This window comes from Physeter macrocephalus, chromosome 20 (genome assembly GCF_002837175.3).
Source record: "Physeter macrocephalus isolate SW-GA chromosome 20, ASM283717v5, whole genome shotgun sequence".
In the NCBI taxonomy this organism is placed as follows: domain Eukaryota; kingdom Metazoa; phylum Chordata; class Mammalia; order Artiodactyla; family Physeteridae; genus Physeter; species Physeter macrocephalus.
Window position 1 is genome coordinate 58,375,104 of NC_041233.1, and position 6,720 is coordinate 58,381,823.

General features: G+C 40.4%; 1 protein-coding gene across 2 annotated transcripts in view; it reads left to right on the top strand.

The window, feature by feature from the left end:
• The window catches only part of WBP1L (WW domain binding protein 1 like), a 110,662-nt gene that overhangs the window by 81,878 nt on the left and 22,064 nt on the right, over window positions 1-6,720 (top strand). For both annotated transcript variants that reach the window (XR_003677542.2, XR_008616166.1), the window contains 2 exons: window positions 4,495-4,558; window positions 5,129-5,937. The gene's annotated coding sequence lies outside the window, so the exon portion shown is untranslated. The remainder of the gene's footprint in view (window positions 1-4,494; window positions 4,559-5,128; window positions 5,938-6,720) is intronic.

Genomic DNA, 6,720 nt, shown 5'->3' on the forward strand with positions numbered 1-6,720 from the left:
TATGTTATTAAAGACTTTTCTACAACATTATTTTTATTTTTTTTTTATTTTTTTATTTTTTTGTGGTATGCGGGCCTCCCTCTGTTGTGGCGTCTCCCGTTGCGGAGCACAGGCTCCGGACGCGCAGGCGCAGCGGCCATGGCTCACGGGCCCAGCCGCTCCGCGGCATGTGGGATCCTCCCAGACCGGGGCGCGAACCCGGTTCCCCTGCATCGGCAGGCGGACGCGCAACCACTGCGCCACCAGGGAAGCCCCTACAACATTATTTTTAATGGCTGCATATTATTTCATTGTCATAGGTTATTTCATATGTAGAGGATAGGTTAGCTGACCCTGTATTGTGTTCTTTCTGTTTTTGTCTTTGTTGTTGATATAAACAACACTAAGGAATAGCCTTGTGGTGAAAGCTTTGTGCATAACTGTTATATTTTCTGAGGATAGAATCCTAAAAGTGGAATTGTTGGTCAAAGGCTATGTATACATATTTTAAAGACTTCTGACAAATACTGAATTATTTATGAGATGCGTTATATTGGTAGATTTCTTGGTATCCCACCATTCCTAGAATAATACTAACTTATCCAGAGTGTCTTCTTTTAATACAGAATTGGATTCTCTTTGCAAATTACTTAGGATTTTCTTTCTTTTGCATCTTTAGTCATATGAAAAAATGGGTTGTAGTTTTCTTGTTTATGCCTTGTTAAGTTTTGGTATTATGATTTTGCTAGTTATTTAAAGTTATTGGAGAAACTTTCCATCTTTTTCTATGTCCTAAAGCAGATTAAATAGCATGGGAATTATCTATTCTTTGAAGCACTAAAGAAAGGTGACCATGAGAAGTGTCAGGTCCTAGTGCTTTTTTTGGAGAGATAATCCTCTAACGTAATTTTCCAGTTTTTTCAATAATTATTAGTCTCCTCAACTCTTCTGAGTCTTCCTGAGTCCGTTCTGGCAATTAATATTTCTTAAAATTTTACGTTTTCTATTTTTTTCTTGACTTGTCAGAAGTTTTATTAATCTTTTCAGTGAATCTCCCCTTGGGTTTATTCATCCAGTCTTTGATTGTTGTGGTTTTATTTCATTCTCAGTATTGATAAATGATCAGTGCAAAACATCTTGTATAACTTTATACTAGAATTCAGGCTGAAAGCTTGGATGAATTCTACTTCCCCTGCATCCCTGTTTTCCTTGTTCCTTGTCAAAACATAAGACCCATTATCTACTAGAGCTGAGCCTATGACCTGGGAACTCTATTCTTAGGTGTATAACCTACAGAATGTGTACATATGTTCGCCAAAAGGCATGTGCAGGAGTGCTTACAGCAGCACTATTTGTAATAGTCCCAAACCCAGATATTTATGGATTGTAGAATGGATAAATTGTCATACATCATACAGTGGGATATGATACAGACATGAGAATGAATGAACTGCAACTCCATGCACCAACATGGATGAACCACCCAAACATAATATCGAGTAAAGAAACCAGACTTACTTTAAAAACAACGTTGTAAATCAACTATACCCCAATATAAAATAAAAATTAAAAAATATAAAGTACACATGAAGAAAAAAATTTACTTTAAAAAGTTGGGGGCACTCCCCTGGTGGTCCAGTGGGTAAGACTGTGCACTCCCAGTGCGGAATTCAATCCCTGGTCGAACCCTGGTGGCGTAACTAGATCCCACATGCATGCCGCAACTAAGAGTCTGCATGCCGCAGCTAAGAAGTCCACATACCGCCACTAAAAAACATGCTGTAACAAAGATCTCACGTGCTGCAACTAAGACCCGGCACAGCCAAAATAAATAAATATTTTTAAAAAATTAAAAAGTTGGGTGTTCATGGAGTTTATGACCTACCTGAGATTGCATGCAACATTTGCATGTATGTATAAATATATTTTTTTCTGGAGAGAGGATCCATAGCTTGCATCAGCTTCTCACAACAGTGACTTCACCATTGACTCAAGGTTCCCTGTATCCTCACTTATTCCCATCCCCATCTTTCTTTGTTATTCTTCTGCTCCAGCCATCCAATTGCTTTTCTCCTTCTCTCCAAAACCTTTCCCCTGACCCCTCTGGTATTCTCTGTTTCTAGAACAAGCATACTTCCTTTTTTTAACAAATAGATGATATTTTTAAAAATATTTATTTATTTATTTGGCTGCGCTGGGTCTTAGTTGCAGCATGAGGGATCTTCATTGCAGCATGCGGGATCTTTAGTTGCAGCGTGTGCACTCTTAGTTGCAGCATGTAGGATCTAGTACCCTGACCAGGGATCGAACCCAGGCCCCCTGCACTGGGAGTGCGGAGTCTTAGCCACTGGATCACCAGGGAAGTCCAAGCATAATGTAGGATCTAGTACCCTGACCAGGGATCGAACCCGGGCCCCCTGCACTGGGAGCACGAAGTCTTAGCCGCTGAACCACCAGGGAAGTCCAAGCATACTTCCTTATTTTCCTTATCTGGCTATAGAATGTTCTCTCTACCTCCTGCCTTACCTAAACTGGCCTCTTCTTCGGACAGCCTTTCCCCCATATGTCCTTTTGTTTTCTTCCAATTTTATTGAGATATAATTGACATACAGTACTGTATAAGTTTAAGGTGTACAGCATACCGGTTTGGCTTCATATGTCATGAAATGATTACCACAATAAGTTTAGTGAACATCCATCACCTCATGTAGATACAAATTAAAGAAACAGAAAAAAAAAATGTTTTCCTTGTGATGAGAACTCTTAGGATTTACTCTCTTAACAACTTTCTTTTTTTAAACAACTTTTATATATAACTTACAGCAGTGTTAATTATATGTGTCATGTTGTACATTACATCCTAATATTGGCTTGGCCAAAAAGTTCGTTTGGATTTTTCCGTAACAGCTTACAGAAAAACCTGAATGAAATTTTTTGGCCAACCCAATATTTATTTATTTATATTTATTTTTGGCTGCATTGGGTCTTCGTTGCTGTGTGCGGGCTTTCTCTAGTTGCAGCGAGTGGGGGCTACTCTTCGATGCAGTGCGTGGGCTTCTCATTGCAGTGGCTTCTCTTGTTGCAGAGCACGGGCTCTAGCGCACAGGCTTCGGTAGTTGTGGCACGAGGACTCAGTAGCTGTGGCTCGCGGGCTCTAGAGCGCAGGCTTAGTAGTTGCGGCACACGGGCTTAGTTGCTCTGCGGCATGTGGGATCTTCCCTGACCAGGGATCAAACCCATGTCCCCTGCATTGACAGGTGGATTCTTGTTTTTGGTCTATAAGTCCTCATCAAGCACTTTTAAAAAAATAATAAATTTATTTATTTATTTTTTACTTTTGGCTGTGTTGGGTCTTCATTTCTGTGCGTGGGCCTTCTCTAATTGCGGTGAGCGTGGGCTACTCTTTGGTGTGGTGCGTGGGCTTGTCATTGCGGTGGCTTCTCTTGTTGCGGAGCACAGGCTCTAGGCACCTGGGCTTCAGTAGTTGTGGCACACGGGCTCAGTAGTTATGGCTCGTGGGCTCTAGAGCGCAGGCTCAGTAGTGGCGCCCGGGCTTAGTTTCTCCTTGGCTTCAGGTGGATTCTTAACCACCGTGCCACCAGGAAAGTCTGCAACCCAATATTTATTTATCTTATAACTGGAAGTTGTACTTTTTAACTACCTTCATCTAATTCCCCCTCCTTCTACCCTTTCCTCTGGTAACCTCAAATTTGATCTCTTTTTCTATGAGTTTGTTTGTTTTGAAGTATAATTGATCTACAACACTATGTTAGTTCCTGTTACACAATATAGTGATTGGATATTTCTAGACATTTCAAAATGATCACCATGGTAAGTCTATCACCATACAAAGATATTACAAAATTATTGCCTAAATTCCCCCCACTGTACATTTCATACCTGTGACTCATGTATTTTGCAACTGGAAGTTTATACCTCTTAATCTCCCCCATCTATTTCTTTCCTCCTCCTATCTCCCTCCCCTCTGGCAACCACCTGTTTGTTCTCTGTATCTATGACTGTTTCTGTTTTGTTATGTTTGTTCATTTGTTTCATTTTTTAGGCACACGTATAAGTGGTGTAGTACCATATTTGTCTTTCTCTGTCTGATTATTTCCCTTGGCATAATACCCACTTGGTCCATCCATTTTGTTGCAAATGGCAAGATTTTATTCTTTTTTCATGGCTGAGTAGTATTCCTTGTATATATATATACCACATCTTCTTTGTCCATTCATCTATTGATGGGCACTTAGGTTGCTTTCATATCTTGGCTATTGTAAATAATGCTGCAGTGAACATAGGGGTGCATATATCTTTTCTAATTAGTGCTTTTGTTTTCTTCAGATAAATTCCCAGGAGTGAAATTACATATGATAGTTCTATATTTAATTTTTTGAGGAACCTCCATACTGTTTTCCATAGTGGCTGCACTGGTTTACATTCCCACTAACAGTTCACAAGGGTTTCCTTTTCTCCACTAACATTTGTTATTTGTTTTCTTTTTGATAACAGCCATTCTAACAGGTGTGAGTTGATACCTCCGCTGTCCTTTTGAATGAAGACACCTGATGTCCTGGTAAGGCAATGGAATTGACATTCTCTTCATTCCCCACAGCCTCCAGACTACCACTCCTCCACCTTTGAATTCTTGCTCCTTTGAAGTTTCTAACCTTTGTTATTGCAATTCCTTACTGACCTCATGTTGCTCATTTTCATTGAAGATTCATTTTAAGATTTTGGGCACGAAGCTTACAACTTTTCTCTCTTCTTGCCGTCATCGTGCATGACGTTATAGTCCTTAGGGGATGATCATCCAACATCCCAGCCTTACAATTCCGTCACCTCAAATCCAAAGATTGTCACCCTTTCTTCCATTTCAATTACTCCTCTGAATTTCAAACCCCATTCTCAACCCCTTTCCTTTCATGCTCGGGAGATAATCTTTCCTTTTACTTAAGGAATCTGAGACCATTAAGTTGTATATCTCTTAATTTCCACTTTATCACTTCCTTTCCCTCTACCTTAAAGATAAAGAATTGGTACTCCTGATTCTAATCAATCTCTTTAACAATTTGGCAAAATAATAATAACTTTATTGAGCATTTACTCTGTATAACATGTACTATTTTATTTAATCCTTATTAAGGTAGGTGCTATTATTATCAACATCTCCATTTTACAGATGAGGAAACAGACACAAGGACTTGCCCAAGGCTGTAAAACTAGTCAGCGATGAAGCTGGAATTAAAGCAATCTAGAGCTCTTAGCCCTTAACTGCAATGCTATTCTGCTTCTCATGATATAGATTGAAATTTTCTATGTACGTACCTTTTGAACCAATTATTCCAGTTCTAAGAATTTATCCTGCAGATGTCTCACAGTTCAGTGTACGAAAACAAATCATTTCTGCAATGTTTACGATTGCTAGCAGTACATCTCCAGTCAATAGGAGACTGGAATAAAAATGCAGTTCGAAAAAGGAGGAAACATTTTATATGCTTATTATAGAATTATTTCCCAAATATATTGTTAGGTTTAAAAAAAAACAAAAATAAGAATTATGTGTATTGAATGCCCCCATTTGTGTAAAAAAAGGAGAACGTATGTATTTTTTTTTGCTCGTATACGCATAAAGTATCTCTGGAAGGACACACAAGAAGCTCATGAGGGACTTCCCAGGTGGCACAGTGGTTAAGAATCCACCTGCCAACGCAGGGGACACAGGTTTGATCCCTGGTCGGGGAAGATCCCACATGCCACGGAGCAGCTAAGCCCGTGCGCCACAGCTACTGAGCCTGCGCTCTAGAGCCCGAGAGCCACAACTGCTGAAGCCCGTGTGCCTAGAGCCCATGCCCTGCAACAAGAGAAGCCAATGCAATGAGAAGCCCACGCACCGCAGTGAAGAGTAGCCCCCAGTCGCCGCAACTAGAGAAAGCCTGCGTGCAGCAACGAAGGGTAAGCTGGGATGAAGTGAGAGAGTGGCATGGACATATATATATACTACCAAATGTAAAATAGATAGCTAGTGTGAAGCAGCCGCACAGCACAGGGAGATCAGCTCGGTGCTTTGTGACCACCTAGAGGGGTGGGATAGGGAGGGTGGGAGGGAGACGCAAGAGGGAGGAGATATGGGGATATATGTATACGTATAGTTGATTCACTTTGTTATACAGCAGAAACTAACTCACCATTGTAAAGCAATTATACTCCAATAAATATGTTGAAAAAAAAAGAACCAACGCAGCAATAAATAAATAAATAAGTTCATTAAAAAAAAGAAGACACTCATGAATTTGGTTGTCAATGGAAAGAACTAAGAAGCTGGTGGGAAGAGGTGCCTGCCTTTTTGGATATTTTAAAGCGTTAAAAAAATAAGTAAATAAAAATAAAGCATTGAATCATGTGAATGCATTACCCATTTCAAAGTTGAGTTAAACACTAAAAAAAAAAAGAAAAAAGGAAGAGAAGACTAGAAATAGAAACTGTATTAATGACTGTGTTAATTAATTAATTTATTTTTATTTATTTATTTATTTGTGCGGTACGCGGGCCTCTCACTGTTGTGGCCTCTCCCGTTGTGGAGCACAGGCTCCGGACGCGCAGGGTCAGCGGCCATGGCTCACGGGCCTAGCCACTCCGCGGCATGTGGAATCTTCCCGGACCGGGGCACGAACCCGTGTCCCCTGCATCGGCAGGCGGACTCTCAACCACTGCGCCACCAGGGAAGCCCTGTGTTAA